Genomic DNA, 20,877 nt, shown 5'->3' with positions numbered 1-20,877 from the left:
AGTAATAATGGGGACGCCGCCAGGGAACATACGGTTTTGGTTAGTAGGTGGGGCGTACGGGGTTTGCTCGACTGCTCAGTCCACTTTACACGCGCTGATCCATACGTGATACTACGTGGCTGCCCTCGGTTCCGTGGCTGAACCGTTCCCTACGACGCGATCCCAAGTAACTAACCACGGACCGCGCGACACCGCGGCATGCAGTCCAGTGCGTTTGCTCTGCTCGTGCGACGAAAATCGGCCAAATGTTGGCCGGCCGGAAAACGTTCGGTGACCGGTTCCGAGCTGACTTTTCCGCGGGTAAACAGCCGCGCGCGGCGGTGGACGACCCTGATCTCGACCGGCGGCAGGGCAAGGCGCCGCACAGCCACATGGTGCTCTGCTCGGTGGGATGTTTCCCGGCATGAGCGCACCATTCAAAGACGTCCGAGTTGCTGGCTTACTGCCACCACTGATACGAGTCCAACGCATGGTTCATTGCACGTGTCCGGATCAGAGGAAGGGCCACCGGAAAAGGTTGGCGACGGGGACGGCCTGACAACGTGCTTCGTCGTCGTCCAAATGTACAGACAGCCCCTGAGTATAGCTACGAGGACCAAAAGCATTTCTCCCCCGACGAAGCTCCAGTCGCCGTGTAAAACAAGCATACAAGTATTCCAGAAGCGATCGATGGAACTACCACTCCTACTATTCTCGAGAGGATAATGAAGACTCACGTAACGTGGGTGGTGGCCGGTAGCCTTATCCCGACACTGCTGATCCTACCCAGTAGGCAGTAGCAACTTGCATATCGCTAGCTAAGCTAACTTAATCCCCGTGTTTACGAGTCGCTAATTGTTAATTAGCGGCGTGTAAGACCGACTGAACCTGTCGGGATTTGCTCGGCCTGTTAAATACATATCCCAAACGCTGGCTTCACGTTGTGGGCAAGATTAGAAGCCCGGCCGGGGACCCACCTTGACATTACTGTTGATCTGCAACCGGATTAAGTTTCCTGCTCGTTACCTAATTCGATCACCAAGCTGCACTTATGATAAACTAGAAAAAAAAGGCGGGGGTCGGTCCCTACCTATAGCTGCCCAAAAGAAGAGACTAAAGTACGACCCACAGTTTATATTATCCCTCAAACAAAAGTCAGTGCTGCTCCATACCATGCCATGCATGCTCAATTTGATTACATTATCCGATGTTAGGATTTGCCTTTTGCAGATCTCATGCTTTACTTTCTGCCAAAGCCTCTGAACATCGACCTCTCTTGATATTTTTCCACCTCGCCAGCGTGTCAAATTGCTTGCTCGCCCGGCCCACCCGCACACCACGATCCGTGAAATCTAAAGTATCTAGTGTATACTTGATTGATATGCGCAAGTATGTATGTATTTGGTCCTTTTTATGGCCGTATCCGCCACTGCCCACAGGCACACAGTTTCATCCGACCTCGTGTCGCCCCCGCGTGACTCACGGAACCCTAGCCGCCGGGCCACGAGGGCCGCCCTCTTCCTCCTTCCCCCTCGTCGTTGGAGGAGGATGCGGTCGGGCTAATCCCGCGCCGCGGACGGCGGCGGCGGGGCGTTTGCTGTGCTGCGGCTCCATTCCTCGGTGGTGGGAGGCACTCACCTCTAGCTCGGCGGCCCAGCCACGACGACTCCCGGGTGCGTCGGCGTCGGATCTTGCGCTTGCAGGTCCGGCCGGCGCGGGTGAGGTGGGGTGGCTGCCTTCCTTGCCCTGCTCGTGGGCGACCCCCATGTGCGGCGATGGTGGATCTGGTTTCGGCTGTCGCGGGTGCGGAGGGGTGACGGCTCTCTTGCCCCTTCTCATGGGTGGCTGCGTGCGGGTTGTGGTGCTTTCATTGCGTGCAGTGGTGATTGCGAATCTGATAGGCGACCAGATCTAGCTTGCCGGTGATGTCCCCGCCGTCGTTGAGGAATAGTTTGGGGTGGCTCTTCGAAACTGCTAGTGCGGTATTTTCGTGGAGGTACTATGCGCGAGGCTGACGGTGATGGCGGGTGCTCCGGGCGAAAGCTTGCCGGATTTTTGCCGGTCGATGGCATCGGCGTTTGTGGGCATCGTTTCACCTTGTTGGAGGCGTCGGTTGTGGAGCCCCGTGTCCGCCATCCTCGGTTCTCGCTCTTCGGGTGAAAGCCTAAGGCCCGTCCGGGCCGGGCGACGGCGTCGTCATCGTCGCTTCCCGCATGGGGCATCGCCTTGAAGAGCATTGGGTCCTGGTTGCACGCTTCGTGGGTGCACAACATCATGGTCTGCAGCTGCCCGACTAGCAATGTGGATGGTTGGCGTGACTTCTTGTGTGGTGACGATGACCAGGGGCGAACCCACGTTGATGTGAGTGGGGGTTGTCGTGGGTATAAGTTTGACAGTAGATGTGTAGGGTACGAATGAGATGGGCAGAGTCCTAGCTACGACGAGGTTGTATGAGTTCGGGCCCCTCAGCGGTGGAGGTAACAACCCTACGTCTCAGTGCTCTCGGAGCTTGCTGTCGAGTGGAATATGGAATACAATGATTTGCTAACCCCTCTACGAGTGGGGGAAGGCGGCTTATATAGAGTGCGCTGCCCTCCACAACGGTTCCGGTACACGGGTGGAATAGTGGGGATTGAATGCGTACGTTACAGGTAACGTATGCTCTAAATGCTAATAAATGCACCCGGAAACGTACGGCAGTTTCCCTCCAGAGAGGTTACGATGTACCGAGTGTAGCCAGTCGGTTAGCTTGGTATCCTCCGAATGCTAGTCTCCGACTAGATGGTTGAGGACCTGTTACCGACTGGATGATGGGGACCTCTTAATTCAGTCGGGGCTGACTAGGGCCTTGTCCTTTGTGAAGGGTAGTCCTTGGGTAGGACCTATATGACAGGCCTATGACCCTACCCTAGGACTATGACCCCATCATTAGTCCCCGAATGGATTGGGGTTGAAACGACGAAGCGGTGCTTGAAGTTTGGATCCGACTGGAACAGATTTGGCTTGGGCGTTGCTTGCCTCGATCCATTTTGTCTTTTCTGACCAACGATCCGAGTGGAAGTACTCGCGAAACAGACTGTCGGAAGCCGAGTGCTTCTACGGCATCTTTTGACGCGACCGGTCAACTTACAACAGCGGATTTTCCGGGATCTTCAAATTTCGGTTTCCGCGCGTCCAGCGGGGATGACGCCGGCGCGCTCGAGTAGCGCCTGACGCCTCGATTCTCGTGCCTTCAACTCCTCCACTTATATCGCCGCGGCCGGTCGGGCGGATAAGGTTTCGGGGCCACCCGCCAGTGATCCAGTCGGAACCCTATTGAAATCTCGGCGGCGAGGCTTCTTCGTTACGCTCGTCGAATCTTTCGCTCTCGCCTGCTCCGTCTTCCTCGCCACCTCCAGCGCTCCTACACTCCTTCCTTCTCCTTCCTCCCGAGGGTTCGCCGTCGCCTCCATGACCAAGGGTCAGACCAGCAAGATGGAGGCGAGGAAGAAGAAGGGCAAGGCGGCGGTGCCTGCTCAGCGGCGGCAGCGGCCGTTGCCGGCGGGGTGGATTCAGGGCGACTTCCTCCTCTCCACGGTGATGGAGGGGGATCTGCTGCAGCTGGTGGAGCACGGAATGATCGTGCATAAGTCCTGGAGGCTGCCAGCGGAGGACGAGGTCGAGTCAGCGCCTCGGGAGGGGGAGCGCGTCCTACTCCTCAGCCACGTCCACCGAGGTTTTTCTTTGTCCCCGCATCCTTTCTTCAAGGGCATCATGAATCACTTCGGGGCCCAACTTCACCATTTTCCTCCGAATGCCATCGCCCATCTTTCTGCCTTTATAGTTTTGTGCGAGTGTTTCATCGGCTGCCCTCCCCATTGGGGTTTGTTCAAACACATCTTTTCCGCCAGATCCCAAACCATCAAACGACTTAGCCAGTCGGATGATAAGACGCATCTCCTCCAGCTCTGCGGGGGTTTAGGTTTTCAGAAGAAGAGTCGGAGTAGTTATCCTGCTCTTCAGTTAAGTGAGTCGGTTCGGAACTGGCAGTCGACGTGGTTCTACTGCCAGGATATCGCATGTCCGAATGCGTCGAGTGGGCTTCCTCCTTTTAGTTTAGATCGGCCCGCTCCGCCTAAGCAACTCGCGCTCTCGAAGGCGGAGAAGATCGACATTCAGCCCTTTGTTGAGGCACTCGTGGACGTCGTCATGAGGGGGGTCACCGGCATAGACTTGCTGGAGGTCTTCCTTGGTCAGCGAATCCAGCCTCTGCAGGCTCGCGACCATGCCATGTGGCATTACACGAGGCCCGAAGATTCCACTCGGACCAACGTGGTGGGCGTGACTGAGGAGAGGGTGACCTCGTGGGTGCTCCAAATCACGGGCCCTTGCGAGAATCCCAAAGGATCTCGGCGAGTGAAGCCTTACAGCACGGATCATCCTCCACCGAATCAGGTGAGTGACACTTGTCGAGTGCACTGAGCTGTCTTAATTCTTGTCGTTTGTCTGATGTCGCCGACTGAATTTTATGCAGGAGTGGACCAACTGGTTTTCCCCCGTCTCGAACGGGAACCCGGCCGAGGAGGAGGAAGGCAGTGAGGAGGGCAGCGTGGAGAGCGCTGAATATGTCTCCGACAGCGGGGAGTCGGAGGAAGAGACCAGCGAGGAAGAGGAGGAAGACGAAGAGCAGGACTCTCCGCCTCCACAAACAGAGCATTGGACCAAGCGCGGACACGAGCCTGTCGTTCCCTCGGCCCCTCCAGCATCTTCGAGTGCTCCGCCTACTGCCCCGGTGGTCCCGAGTGCTCGAAGCACCAAAAGGGCCAGTGATGCTGCCGCTGAGCCCGCGGGTCTGTCTTCCAAGGCGGCCAGACCGAGTGGGTCCAAACCTCGGAAGGCTCTGCCGCGGATGAGGGTTGCTGTCCCCGTCACCTCCATGTAAGTGTATCGATCCTCTAATTTCTTCTGATATCCGAGTGAATTCTTGTTCATTGGTCGAATGGATTTTACTCGATAGAGTCGCTACTTCTGCCACCTCTCCGGCGCGTCAAGAAGATGATCCCATGGACACGGACAACGTCGTCTCGTCCCAGCCAGGTGCGTTGTAGTGACTCTGAGTGCTTTATTCTACCATAGGTTCTGCCTCTTTCTTTTTCTGAGACCTCGTGTCATTCGGCCTGTCAGGGGCGATTTGCCTGGACGAGGGGGACCAGAGGAGAGCCGACCCAGCCGTGGAGCCTGTTCTTGAGGCTGCTCCTCCCGCTGCCTCTCTCGTCGCCGACATGCTGCCGACTGAGGCGCTGCCGCCGACTGAACCGGTGCTGGTGGTTGAGGTGCCGACTGGAGCGGACCTCGGGATGCCTTAGGAGCTTCCGGCGATGCCAGGCTCGTCGAATGCCGAGTTCAACATCCGGCGTCTCCCGGAGGAGCAGGTGGGAGCGGCCAAGGGAGCCATGGTGCAGGCGGAGCTGATGGCTGGGGAGGCCAAGAGGGCCTACGACTCCGTCGCGTCCTTGTACCAGCGGAGCTTGGAGCTGCGGGATGATATCCGAGTAAGTGGACTAGTAAGTATTTACTTTTCTCTTGTAACCCACTGGGTGTTTTTGGATAGCATCTGTTGTTCGCAATGGGTTCACTCTGAGTGAACCCAGTGGGTGTAGTCCCCGAGACTTCTGTCGAGTGCTTGCACCGGCAGTTGTCTTTATACATATTGTCTGTGCTTTGGTCAGGTCTGTAAATAACATGCCCGAGTGCGCGTAGTTGTGGCACTCGAAGTGCACTTACTGTAAGAGCCCCGAGAGTAATTTGTACTCAGGTCGGGTATTATTGGCCTCGTAGGCGTAGGTGATAACATGCATCTCAATAGGGCAGGCCTGCTTGAGCTGCATGCTAGTGGGGTCACTCTTAGTGAACCCACTGGGTGTAATCCCCGAGACCGCTGTCGATTGCTTGCGTCGGCAGTGGTCTGAAGAACTTAGACTTTTAACTGTTGAACTTTCTGATTGTTCCTTGGTGCTTGGTGGCAGAAAACTTGTGAAATGGGGACGGCCTATGAGGCTCTCAGAGCGGAGAGAAACCAGTTCGCTGGGGAGCTTGATGCGGCTATGCTCGCAATGGCCGGCATGAAGGATGCTCTGGAGGGACGAGAGAAGTCCTTGGAGGAGGCGTGTGAAGCGAACAAGGTGTTGACTGAGGAAGTGGAAAAGATGAAGAAACAGAGGGCTGCTCTCACGAATCAGATGGTCGTCCTGAATAAGCGATGCACCGCTCAGGAGAAGTATGTCCGCGACTGGGCTAGGCAGATGATGACGCGTCTGGCTGGTAAGTCTTATGTTTTGCCGAGTGCTTGTACTGTGTGCGTGACACTCGGCGTTTATTATATGCTTGCCCTTGTGTTGCAGACTTTTGCGTTGATGCTGAAGCTGAAGCGGCGGACGTGGAGCGGTCCATTCGCGACAACGTGCCACTCGGCGAGGACGCCAATCGGGATATGCTCCGGGCGCATATCCGCGTAGGCAAAGTAGGTCCTTTCATCGGTCGACTGAGAGAGGACGTCGGCCGAATTGAGAAGGAACTTTGGCCAGAGGATGAGTCGCGGCAGGAGATGGAGAACCTGATGGCCCGACTGGAGGAGATTCCCAACCGAGTGCAGTCGTGGAAGAAATCTACAGCTCGTTGCGGTGCAGATGTTGCTCTGTCCCTGGTCCGAGTCCATTGCAAGGAGGTGCGCGAGGAGAAGTTGAAGACACTGAAGGTCGCCAACACGAAGAAGCTTCGATTCGAGGACTTCATGGAGACGTTCCTTGAGAGTGCTACCCGCATCGCCGACGGAATCGACTTGGACACCTTCGTGGAGCCCTCCAGTCCTGGCGCCGACCCAGCTGAGGCGTGAAAAAACTTTATCCTCGGTATGCCGAGTGTTAATCTGTAAGAAACTTTGGCCACTGCTGTTGGCCGTCACATTCTTAGATCGGTGCGGGTAAGCTTGATCCGCACCGAGTAAACTATCTTTGCTAGAGCTTTGAATCGAATTTTTGCTCTTCTGTTGCAATTTTGATTCGGGTTTTTGTTTGGCGTTTCTTGGTGAAGCCAAAGGAAAACATTCGGAACGTGTCAGTTGTTTTGACATCTGCGTGAGCCTCATTGAGGGTCCGTGGAATTCCCTAAGTCTCCGAGTGTGACGTTAAGAGTACACTCGGAGAAGGTTAATACTTAGGCGATTCTTGATCGCAGCTAAGCTCCCGAGTGTGACGTTTAGTGCACACTCGGAGAAGGTTAATACTTAGGCGATTCTGGATCGCAGCTAAGCCCCCGAGTGTGACGTGTAGTGCACACTCGGAGAAGGTTAATACTTAGGCTATTCTGGATCGCAGCTAAGCCCCCAAGTGTGACGTGTAGTGCACACTCGGAGATAGTTAGTACTTAGGCGATGTTGGATCGTAGCTAAGCCCCCGAGTGTGACATGTAGTGCACACTCAGAGATAGTTAGTACTTAGGCGATTCTGAATCGCAACTAAGCCCCCGAGTGTGACGTGTAGTGCACACTCGGAGAAGGTTAATACTTAGGTGATTCTGGATCGCAGCTCAGCCCCCGAGTGTGACGTGTAGTGCACACTCGGAGAAGGTTAATACTTAGGCGATTCTGGATCGCAGCTAAGCCCCCGAGTGTGACGTGTAGTGCACACTCGGAGATAGGTAGTACTTAGGTGATGCTGGATCGCAGCTAAGCCTCCGAGTGTGACATGTAGTGCACACTCGGAGATAGTTAGTACTTAGGCGATTCTGGATCGCAGCTAAGCCCCCGAGTGTGACGTGTAGTGCACACTCGGAGAAGGTTAATACTTAGGCGATTCTAGATCGCAGCTAAGCCCCCGAGTGTGACGTGTAGTGCACACTCGGAGAAGGTTAATACTTAGGCGATTCTGGATCGCAGCTAAGCCCCCGAGTGTGAAGTGTAGTGCACACTCGGAGATAGGTAGTACTTAGGCGATGACGGATCGCAGCTAAGCCTCCGAGTGTGACGTGTAGTGCACACTCGGAGAAGGTTAATACTTAGGCGATTCTGGATCGCAGCTAAGCCCCCGAGTGTGACGTGTAGTGCACACTCGGAGAAGGTTAATACTTAGGCGATTCTGGATCGCAGCTAAGCCCCCGAGTGTGACGTGTAGTGCACACTCGGAGAAGGTTAATACTTAGGCGATTCTGGATCGCAGCTAAGCCCCCCCCTTTTTTTTGAGACCGAAGTCTGCGACCGCGGAAGAACTTTAAACCTGCAAAAAACTCAATCTTCTTTATATTATTTCGCCAACACTTGTTCTTTACATTGCTTCAGTCGACCGTCACGTGTAGAAGCGCTTCAGGAGATCTCCGTTCCATGCACGCGGCTCGTCTGTCTCCCTCTCGATGTTGTAGAGTCTGTATGCTCCGTCGTTCAGCACCTTGGAGATGATGAAGGGTCCTTCCCAGGCCGGAGCCAACTTGTGAGGTCTTTGCTGATCCACTCGGAGCACCAGATCGCCTGCTTGGAACGTGCGACTTCTGACGTGGCGTGCATGAAAACGCCGCAGATTTTGGTGATAAATGGTCGAGCGAGTTAATGCCATCTCGCGCTCCTCCTCCAGAAGATCCACTCCGTCTTGCCTTGCTTGTTCTGCTTCGGCTTCGGAGAAGAGTTCGACTCGTGGCGCATTGTGAAGCAAGTCACTCGGAAGGACCGCTTCTGCTCCATAAACGAGGAAGAACGGTGATCGCCCTGTAGATCTGTTCAGGGTTGTGCGAAGTCCCCAAAGCACTGAAGGTAGCTCGGTAACCCAAGCGCCAGCAGCATGTCCTATCTCTCGCAGGAGTCGGGGCTTCAAACCTTGCAAAATAAGTCCGTTTGCCCGCTCTGCTTGTCCATTGGACTGAGGATGTGCTACGGAAGCAAAATCCACTCGGATGCCTTGGCTTGTATAGAAACCTTTGAATCTGTCCGAGTCAAAGTTTGTCCCGTTGTCCGTGATTATACTGTGAGGTACACCGAATCTGAAGATGATGTCCCTGACAAACTTGACGGTTGTTGAGGCGTCGAGCTTCTTGATGGGCTTCGCTTCGATCCATTTCGTGAACTTGTCGACTGCCACCAACAGATGTGTCTATCCACCTTGTCCTGTCTTGAATGGGTCGACTGTATCTAATCCCCGCACTGCAAACGGCCACACCAGAGGGATCGTCTTCAACGCAGACGTTGGCTTGTGGGACTTGTTGGAGTAGAACTGACAGCCCTCACATCGATCAACCATATCCTTCGCCATCTCGTTAGCCTGCAGCCAAAAGAAGTCAGCTCTGAATGCCTTGGCGACGATTTCTCTCGAAGAAGCGTGATGACCGCAGGTCCCCGAGTGAATATCCTCCAGAATCAGCTGCCCCTCCTCTAGGGAGATGCATCGTTGAAGAACGCCTGAGATACTTTCCTTGTACAATTGGCCATCAATGACAGTGAATGACTTCGACCTGTGGACTATCTGCCTGGCTTGGACTTCGTCTTCTGGAAGTTCTTGCCTCAAGATATATGCCATGATCGGCACAGTCCAATCGGGAATGACAGCCAGAATCTCCATGACCAGATCAACCACAGCAGGTACATCGACTTCAGTCGGATCTGTTGTGCTCTTGGGTTGTATTGGTTCCTCTGTGAAAGGATCTTCTTTGACTGAGGGGAGGTGGAGGTGCTCGAGGCAGACGTCACTCGGGACTGGTCTCCGAGTGGATCCGAGTTTTGCTAACTCGTCAGCTGCTTGGTTCTTCAGTCTTGGAACATGGTGAAGTTCTAGACCTTCGAACTTCTTCTCAAGCTTCCTCACTGCATTGCAGTATGTAGTCATGGTGGGGTTTCTGACGTCCCACTCTTTCATCACTTGATTGACCACCAGATCTGAATCGCCGTAGACCATCAGGCACCGGACGCCGAGTGAGATGGCCATACGCAACCCGTAGAGGAGAGCTTCATACTCCGCCTCGTTGTTGGAGGAATCGAAGTGTATCTGTAGCACGTACTTGAGCTTGTCGCGCTTTGGTGATATGATCACAACGCCAGCGCCAGAGCCATTCAACATCTTGGACCCATCGAAGAACATTGTCCAATGGGCCGAGCAGATGTGGGTCGGTTGATGTTGTTCTACCCATTCTGCTATGAAGTCAGCCAGAGCTTGAGACTTAATAGCTTTCTTGGCCTCGAACTTGATGTCACAGTACAGCATCTCCATCGCCCACTTCGCCACTCGGCCTGACGCATCTCGATTGTGGAGAATTTCCGATAATGGAGCATCAAAAACGACAAACACCGAGTGGTCTTCGAAATAATGGGTCACCTTCTTCGCAGTCATGTAAATCCCGTAGATAAGTTTTTGATAATGGGGATACCTCTGCTTGGAAGGGGTCAAGACTTCGGAGACGTAGTACACTGGCCGCTGAACTTTGTATGCTTTGCCTTCTTCTTCTCGTTCGACTATAAGAACAGTACTGACGACTTGATTTGTAGCCGCGATATATAGAAGAAGGGGCTCTTTACTGAGCGGAGCAGTAAGAACCGGCTGGGTGGAAAGCAGGACTTTGATGTCGTCGAATGCGACTTGGGTTTCATCTGTCCACTCGAAAGTATCTGATTTCTTCATGAGTCGGTACAGAGGAAGTGCTTTTTCGCCGAGTCGACTGATGAACCTGCTCAAAGCCGCTAGGCAACCTGTGAGCCGTTGAACATCGTGTATTCTGACCGGCCTCTCCATTCGGACGATGGTCCCGATCTTTTCGGGGTTGACGTCGATCCCTTATTCGGAAACGAAGAAACCGAGTAACTTTCCGTTGGGAACACCGAATGAACATTTGGCTGGGTTGAGCTTGATATCGTACCTACAAAGGTTGGCGAATGTTTCTGCCATGTCAGTCAGCAGGTCAAAACCTTTGCGTGACTTGACTACGATATCATCCATATATGCCTCCACATTCCGACCGATCTGATCGAGGAGACATTTTTGGATCATGCGCATAAAGGTAGCTCCTGCATTCTTCACACCGAATGGCATAGTGATGTAGCAGAAGCACCCGAATGGGGTGATGAAGGCTGTTTTTAACTCATCGGGGCCATACAGACGGATCTGATGACAACCCGAGTAGGCATCGAGAAATGACAGACGCTCGCAGCCCGCAGCCGAATCGACAATTTGATCTATGCGGGGGAGCGGAAAATGGTCTTTCGGGCAGACCTTATTGAGATGCTTGAAGTCGATGCACATTCGGAGCGACTTGTCCTTCTTGGACACCATGACAACATTGGCGAGCCACTCAGAGTGGTGAACCTCACGAATGAAGTTGGCTGCCAGCAGCTTGGCCACCTCTTCCCCGATTGCCTTCCTCTTGTGCGCGGCAGACCGGCGCAGGCGCTCTCGGACAGGCCGAGCCGTGGAATCCACGTGCAGTCGGTGCTCAGCCAACTCCCTGGGTACACCTGGCATGTCAGAGGGTTTCCATGCGAAGATGTCCCAGTTCTCACGGAGGAATTGGGTGAGCTCGGCTTCCTATTTAGGATCGAGGGTGGTGGAGATGTTCGTCGGGGCAGCAGTGGCGTTCGTCGGGTGGATGCTGACCTTCTTCGTCTCTCCCGCCGACTGAAATGCAGACTCTGAAGCCGGCTTCTTCGAGCGCAACAGGTCGGCGGGGTCGACTGTTTTCTTGTACTCGTCCAGCTCGAGGACGGCCATCTGCTGGTCGGCGATTCTTGATCCCTGCTGCAGACACTCTTCAGCCCGCTGCCGATTGCCTGTGATGGTGATCACACCTTTCGGGCCTGGCATCTTCAGCTTCAGGTACACGTAACATGGACGGGCCATGAAGTGCGCATACGCTGGGCGACCCAGAATTGCGTGATAAGCGCTCTGGAAGTCAACCACTTCGAACGTCAGCTTTTCCTGCGGAAGTTCTTGTCGGAGCCGAAAACGACGTCCAACGCGATCTGGCCGAGTGACTTGGCCTTCTGTCCAGGGACGACTCCGTGGAACTGCATGCTGCTCTCGCTGAGTTTGGACATCGGGATGCCCATCCCCTTGAGGGGTGTCGGCGTACATGATGTTCAAGCCGCTGCCGCCATCCATGAGGACTTTGTGCAGTCGGACTCCTTCTACCATCGGGTCGATGACCAGGGCCTGTCTCCCCGGGATGGGTACATGTGCCGGATGATCCGACTGGTCGAAGGTGATCGCAGTCTGAGACCATTTGAGGAACTTGGGGTTGGAAGGGGTGGCCATGTTCACCTCTCTGTTCACCAGTTCAGTCGGCTCTTGCTCTCGACATCAGCGAAGATCATCAGGGTTGCATGGACTTGGGGGAACGGATCCTCGTTATCCTCCTCATCCTGTTCATGGTCCTTCTCACTCGGTTGCCCTTCGCTGAACCCCTGGATCAGGAGGCGACACTGTCGAGTGGTATGCTTCGCATATATGGGGTTGCCTTCTTCGTCCATCTTCGTATGAAACAGACATGGCTGGTCCAGGATGGGGTTATTGAACTGCTTCTTCTTGGGGGTGAACTGAGCCTTCCCTTTACCCTTGAACTTAGCATTGGTTACGGCTGCAGCCTCCGCTTGCGGAGCGGTCGGAACTTTCTGCTTCTGCTTTCGAGTGTTGCCCCCATCACCATCAGCGACTGTTTTATGCTTGCCGCTCCGGATGCGGTCCTCTTCTTTGCCATTTGCGTAGCGTGTTGCTATCTTCATCATCTTGCTCATGGAGATGTCGCATGTTCGGCCGAACTTCAGGTATAGATCCCTGTAACGCATGCCTGCCTTGAAAGCGCAGACTGCTTGATGCTCGATGACGTTCTCCACCATGTGATAGAGAGTTGTCCAGCGCTGGATGAAGTCACGCAGGGGCTCATTCTGCTTCTGGACGCAGTGCTGGAGCTCCACAAGGCCAGCAGGGCGCTTGCACGTCCCTTTGAAGGTCCTGATGAACACTCGGGCCAGATCTGCCCAACTGTAGATGCTTGAGGGGGCCAACTGGTTTAGCCACGCTCGTGCCGAGCCGTCGAGCATCAGAGGGAGGTGCTTCATGGCGACATGGTCGTCCCCTCCTCCGATCTGGACCGCCACTCGTGTCACGCCCAAGATGCGACCCTATCCTCAATTCGGCACGAGGGCCTCGTCAGGGATAGAAGCGCATCTCGTCGTGTCGCAAGAATGGATATCGTTACAAGTACATGTACTGAAAAGGAGAGTTATATAAAGAGTTGGCTTACACTCGCCACAAGCTACATCAGAGCCACATCAGTACATTACATAATCTTCAAGTGTAAGAACACGGTCCGACTACGGACGAAAACAAACGACAAAAGAAGAACGACGTCCATCCTTGCTATCCCAGGCTGCCGGCCTGGAACCCATCCTAGATCGATGAAGAAGAAGAAGAAGCAACTCCAAATGAACAATCAACGCGCTCGCGTCAAGTAACCTTTACCTGTACCTGCAACTGGTGTTGTAGTAATCTGTGAGCCACAGGGGACTCAGCAATCCCATCTCCAAAGGTATCAAGACTAGCAAAGCTTAATGGGTGAGGTATGGTTAAGTGGTGAGGTTGCAACAGCGACTAAGCATATATTTGGTGGCTAAACTTACGAGTACAAGAAATAAGAGGGGGAAGATCTACGCATAATGAACGTGAACTACTGATGATCAAATGAATGATCCTGAACACCTACCTACGTCAGACATGACCCCACCGTGTCCTCGATCGGAGAAAGAACTCACGACAGAGACAGTCACGGTTACGCACACAGTTGGCATATTTTAATTAAAATTAACTTCAAGTTATCTAGAACCAGTGTTAAACAAAGTTTCCACGTTGCCACATAACCTCGGGCACGGCTTTCCGAAAGATTTAACCCTGCAGGGGTGCCCCAACTAGTCCATCACAAATTACCACAAGCCGCATAGAAATCCTCAATCACGAAGCTCGCGATCTCGTCGGATTCCCTAGTGGAAAACCTCAACTCTGAGATTACCCAAAGCATCACTGGAATCCCGATGCACAAGATATCTCATCAAAGGTAAAACTAATCCAGCAAGGCCGCCCGACGTGTCGACGATCCCGATAGGAGCCGCGTATCTCGTTCTCACGACACGACGGATGGAACTAGCTACGAGTGCCAAACCTCGAGTTTCCTCGCGGTGGCCTCGCAGGCAGACCGTTTGGGACCAACACCATCAGCACTGGCCCCTCTGTTTATGTAAAATTACTCCTCGGGTAGCGCTAACTCCCTATGCATTTCAGTATTATCAAGTTATTATGTTGGGCAAATGTAAAACCAATGTTGGGCCTTGCCAGACCAGCTTTAATCTAAAACGAATTATCAAGGGGGTCCCCATAACAACCCCGATCGTGTTAGGAGCGCTCGATTATGGAACATAACACCGGTAGCCGAAACTAAGGGGGCAAAGGTGGAACAAAACACCAGGCTAGAAAGGCCGAGCCTTCCACCTTTTACCAAGTGTATAGGTGCATTAAATTAAATAGCATTAAATATGGTGATATGACAAGAAACCCATACTTTCACCTGGAAGCATCTACACCTGCAACTAGCTACGCTATCAACAGGGTTAAGCAAGCAGTAACATAGCCAATCAGTGGTTTGCTAGGTCGAACATGTTGAAGGTGATCATGGCATTGTTGAGAGGCTAATATTTAACATGTGGTAGGCAACGAGACATAATCGATAGAAACGGTAAAACTAGTCTGGCAATGATAGTAATGGTATCTGGGGAAATGATCATCTTGCCTGAGATCCCGCTTGGAAGAAGAATGTCTCCGTGAAGCAGACGATCCGATGTAGTCGAACGGTCCTCACATCCGACACGCTTGCGGAAGTCTATCGAGACGGAGGAAACCGGAAACAAGCATCAGCACATGGAATTCACCACACGATGCACAACACATATGATGCATGAGCTACCGAATACATGCAAGTCACGGCAAGATAAAATCACACAATCAAACACTACACATTAAGTGAAGTTCAATATGCACGAGTTGCATATTGACGAAACTGCACGTTAATTGTTTAGTTCACTCCCGGTTATTTACACGGCAATATTAATGTTGTTAAACATACAAGAGGTGAAGCATAAATTAAACTACCTATCTAGACATTTTAAATGAGATTGGAAATGACATATAGCACCTCCGAGACGACCTCACATGTTAATTTACAATTCTGTCCAGATCTGAACTAATGCATTTAATTAGTTGTTAAACAGCAAAACAAATAGGTTCACGTGATTCTACGCGTCAAGGCAAGCAATCTACACCTAAAGCACATCTCCAACGGAGCTACGGAACAAAAGTTACAAGCACCGCAAGATATGATGGCATGAATGCAATATGTGTGCAACGACGGTCACGAGCACTTCAAATCAAACAACCAGCAACAGATTATGAAACTACACAAGATTCTAAGCAAGTTTCATGTAGGACACGATCAAAACGGAGCTACGGTTCAAAAACTACGAGCAAAACAAGAAATGACTACAAGCTGCCAAAATCAGCCACATAGCATATTCTACGCCCCACAACTACGGCTACACAACTCCGATAGACTCAAGCAAGGCATGGCATGAAAGAGGGAAAGAAGCACTACTACAAACAACTAACAACAACTAGCATGACAGCACGGATCACTAGAGAAAGAAGTCACAAAATGGCATCTCACACACTATTCCAGACTTAGTGAAAATTACACCTCACGAAAGTGCAGTTTTCAGCCTGAAGGCATATTAACAGCAGCAAAATCCTAAGCTACAGGTCTCCAAATGGCATGAAACTTCACAGCTGGCTAGAGAAATACAAGGGGTACAACTAACTCCATTGGACCAACCTCAAAAGAGCTACAGATCTAAATATGCAAGCAAGACAAGACAGCAACAAAATATAACAGATTCCAGACTTAGAAATATTTCAGCTCCTCTAAAACAGCACTATTTCTAGCAACTTGAGAGCAAGCAAACAACACTTAAACATGCATTTCTATTGCAACTAAAAATACTAGAAGCTATACAATACATACAAGATCAAATCACTAGTTGACAACTCCGTCAAACGACGCACGGAATAAATCCTACGAATTAAACAAAAGGGCATCATGGCAAAATATCGCGCGAACTAACTTGCTCAAAAGCTAAAACTAATAGCACAGAAAAAACTATGGGATTTTTCTACCCCGGAAACATGTAAAATATGTGGGGTTTGCAACACAAAATAATGCCACACATTTATGCGAGTTAAAACCTATATACGGGAAAATAAACTATCGGCAAATCCCTACACGCATAAATATCAATGACCGCTCTAAAATGCATGCAAAAATGACCCCTAAAATATGAGCACTTAATCTACGGCATACGAGCAAACCGGACACGCACGAGAATTAAATACGGGCACTAACCTAATGGGACAGCACGGTAAACAGTGCATTTCACACGTTAAACTAGCTCAAACAATATGCAAGTTTCAAATTCGTAACCTACGCGTGAAACTACCACAAAACCATATAAAAAACGCGTCGTTCCGACTTACGGTTATTAAACTACGGGCGTTTGGAAATCTAGCGTTTCCCCCAAAAAGAAATATCTGAAAACCTAATAAAATACTAACGGGCCGAATTGGGGCGCAACTTAGCTAACACGCGCCTGGGGCGGGGGTTAGACTCGGGCTGCTCACCTTGGGCCTTGCGGCCGGCCTGGAGGGGAGGAGGAACTGGGCCTCGACGCCGCTGGGCCGGGGGAGGAGGCAGCGCACTCGAGCTGGACCGCAACGGGAGCTGGGCCGGCTCGGCTAGTGAGGGAGGCCGGCCCACGCGGGCGCTAATCGTCCCGTGCTCGATCCCGAGCGGCGGCGCTGGGCACCTACCGTCGGGCGGCCGGCGAGGGAGGTCGAGGAGCGGCGCGGTGGCCACGAACTCGACGGCGAGGGCACGGGAGGCTGGATCCGGCCGGGATCCACCGGATCCGGGCGCCGGAGGGCACAGGAGCTTCGAGGCCATGGCGCCCGGCTGCCGGCGGGATGAGTGCGGTGGCCGGCGGCGGCGCAGCAGGGGCTCAAGCGAGCTGCGGAGGAGGCGCAGGAACCGGTCGCTGGCTGTCGCGGCTCCGGCAGCATGGCTCGGCCAAGGGCAGCGGCACGAGGCAGCGACCGAAGGGCACGGCGGCCACGGGAGGCGCGGGAGGCAGATCGGGGCGGCGCGGCTCGGGCTTGCGCGGCGGCGCGATGCGGGCTCGGGCGGGCCCCGGATGGGCTTCACGGGCCCGACGGCTGGAGAGGGAGAGAGGAGGCTGGCTAGGGTTAGGGGTAGGTGGCGCGGAAATCGAGGAGGAATTAGAGGGAGGCCGTTCAAAAAAAATAGAAGGGGTCTATATATAGACAAACGGGGGGGCTCGGTTAACCGGAATCGCGATCCGGATCCAACCGTGCGGTCGGATTCGGACGATTCCGAACGCAGGTATGGGTACGCGGCCATGTAGGGTGGTTTACCGGAGACGAGAGGGAGAACGGGCGGCGCGGCAACGCGATTTAAAACACTGACACACGTCCGACGGTAGCCCGAATACGTGCCGCTACGGTCGACCGTTCGGGTACCAGACGGTCTCCGATCGCGACAAAATTCGACAGGCGGCCTAGCTATAACTAATCGCGACCGCGTGCCAAGTTTCACCTCGATCAGAGAAAGTTTTAAACGCACTTTAAAAACAGGGTTTCGACGGCGCGTGCGAGTGCGGTCAGGCTCGGAACGAACAACGACGCGAACCGGCAACTAACAACGGATGTAAGTTTTTGAAAACTGGCGGCAACGGAGATGCCGATGCAATGCTGATGATGCGCATGATGCGATGATGATGCGGCAATTGAAAATACCCACACGACGAAAACGGAAAGAAAAGGGGAAGTTTCTGGAACGTCGGCATCGGGCTGTCACAACTCGGTAGTCATCCAGCCACGTTTCTCGCTTGGACTCTCCTGTGAACTTGCTAATTCCCGTTGCCAATCGGAAGTTGGGAGGGATGTCAGTGTTGGAATTATGCCCTAGAGGCAATAATAAATATAGTTATTATTATAATTCAAGTATCAAGATAATCTCTTATTATCCATGCTATAATTGTATTGAATGAAGACTCATTTACATGTGTATATACATAGACAAAACACCGTCCCTAGCAAGCCTCTAGTTGGCTAGCCAGTTGATCAAAGATAGTCAGTGTCTTCTGATTATGAACAAGATGTTGTTGCTTGATAACTGGATCACGTCATTAGGAGAATCACGTGATGGACTAGACCCAAACTAATAGACGTAGCATGTTGGTCGTGTCATTTTGTTGCTACTGTTTTCGGCGTGTCAAGTATTTATTCCTATGACCATGAGATCATATAACTCACTGACACCAGAGGACTACTCAATAGTTCAATGTGCAGTCTTGTATGGCTTAGAACCGGGACTTCGACGTCGCTTTGAGCGTCATGGAGCATTTGAGATGTTCCAGGAGTTGAAGATTATCTTTCAGAAGAACGCCCGGATCGAGAGGTATGAGACCTCCGATAAATTCTATGCTTGCAAGATGGAGGAAAACTCGTCTGTCAGTGAACATGTGCTCAAAACGTCTGGGTACTCAAACCGTTTAGCTGAGCTGGGGATTGAATTCCCGCAAGAGGCTATCACTGACATAATCCTTCAATCACTGCCGCCAAGCTATAAAGGCTTTGTGTTGAACTACAACATGCACGGGATGAACAAGTCTCCCGGCGAGTTGTTTGCGATGCTGAAAGTCGCAGAGTCTGAACTCCGCAAAGAGCATCAAGTGTTGATGGTGAATAAGACCACTAGTTTCAAGAGAAACGGCAAAGGCAAGAAGGGTAATTCGAAGAAGAGCGGCAAGCCTGTTGCCAATCCGCCGAAGAAACCCAAAGCTGGACCTAAGCCTGAAACGGAGTGTTACTATTGCAAGGGTATGGGTCACTGGAAGCGCAATTGCCCCAAGTATCTGGCAGATAAGAAGGCGGCCAAAGAAAAATCAGGTATATTTGATATACATGTTATTGATGTGTACTTAACCGGCTCTCGTAGTAGTGCCTGGGTATTCGATACCGGTTCTGTTGCTCATATTTGCAACTCGAAACAGGAACTGCGGAATAGACGAAGGCTGGCGAAAGATGAAGTGACGATGCGCGTAGGAAATGGTTCCAAGGTTGATGCAATCGCCGTCGGCACAGTGTCACTTCAGTTACCGTCAGGATTGGTGATGAACTTAAATCATTGTTATTTAGTGCCTGCGTTGAGCATGAACATTATATCTGGATCTTGTTTATTGCGAGACGGTTACTCTTTTAAGTCACAGAATAATGGTTGTTCTATTTCTATGAGTAACATCTTTTATGGTCATGCACCGAATGTGAGAGGATTGTTCATATTGAATCTTGATAGCGATACGCATATACATAACATTGAGACCAAAAGAGTTAGAGTTAACAATGATAGCGCCATATTTTTGTGGCACTGCCGCTTAGGTCATATTGGTGTAAAGCGCATGAAGAAACTCCATGCTGATGGACTTTTGGAGTCACTTGACTTTGATTCACTTGACACGTGCGAACCATGCCTCATGGGCAAGATGACTAAGACTCCGTTCTCCGGAACAATGGAGCGTGCAAGTGACTTGTTGGAAATCATATATACCGATGTGTGTGGTCCGATGAGTGTGGAGGCACGTGGCGGATATCGTTATTTTCTCACCTTCACTGATGATTTGAGTAGATATGGTTATGTCTACTTGATGAAGCACAAGTCTGAAACATTTGAAAAGTTCAAGCAATTTCAGAGTGAAGTGGAAAATCATCGTAACAAGAAGATCAAGTTCCTACGGTCTGATCGTGGGGGTGAATATCTGAGTTTCGAGTTTGGTACTCACTTAAGACAATGTGGAATTGTTTCACAGTTAACACCGCCTGGAACACCACAGCGTAATGGTGTGTCCGAACATCGTAATCGTACTTTATTAGAGATGGTGCGATCTATGATGTCTCTTACCGATTTTCCGTTATCTTTTTGGGGTTATGCATTAGAAACAGCTGCATTCACTTTAAATAGGGCACCATCAAAATCCGTTGAGACGACACCATACGAACTGTGGTGTGGCAAAAGGCCAAAGTTGTCGTTTCTTAAAGTTTGGGGATGTGATGCTTATGTCAAAAAGCTTCAGCCTGAAAAGCTGGAACCCAAAGCGGAAAAGTGCGTATTCATAGGTTACCCAAAAGAGACAGTTGGGTACACCTTCTATCTTAAATCCGAGGGCAAAGTGTTTGTTGCTAAAAACGGAGCTTTTCTCGAGAAGGAGTTTCTCTCGAGAGAATTGAGTGGGAGGAAGATAGAACTTGACGAGGTTGTCGAACCTCTCATCCCTCTGGATGGTGGCGCAGGGCAAGGGGAAACCTCTGTCGTTGCAACGCCGATTGAGGAGGAAGTTAATGATGATGATCATGAAACTCCAGTTCAAGTTTCTGTCGAACCACGCAGGTCGACGAGACCACGTGCTGCTCTAGAGTGGTACGGTAATCCCGTCTTGTCAATCATGTTGTTAGACAACAATGAACCTGCAAATTATGAAGAAGCAATGGTGGGCCCAGATTCCAACAAATGGCTAGAAGCCATGAAGTCCGAGATAGGATCCATGTATGAGAACAAAGTGTGGACTTTGCAGGTACTACCTGAGGGCCGCAAGGCTATTCAGAACAAATGGATCTTTAAGAGGAAGACGGACGCTGACGGCAATGTGACCGTTTATAAAGCTCGACTTGTGGCAAAGGGTTTTTCACAAGTTCAAGGAGTTGACTACGATGAGACATTCTCACCCGT

The sequence above is a fragment of the Hordeum vulgare genome, chromosome 6H (assembly GCF_904849725.1).
Source record: "Hordeum vulgare subsp. vulgare chromosome 6H, MorexV3_pseudomolecules_assembly, whole genome shotgun sequence".
Lineage (NCBI taxonomy): Eukaryota > Viridiplantae > Streptophyta > Magnoliopsida > Poales > Poaceae > Hordeum > Hordeum vulgare.
The sequence above is the reverse complement of the archived record's forward strand: the minus strand, read 5'-3'. Positions refer to the sequence as shown.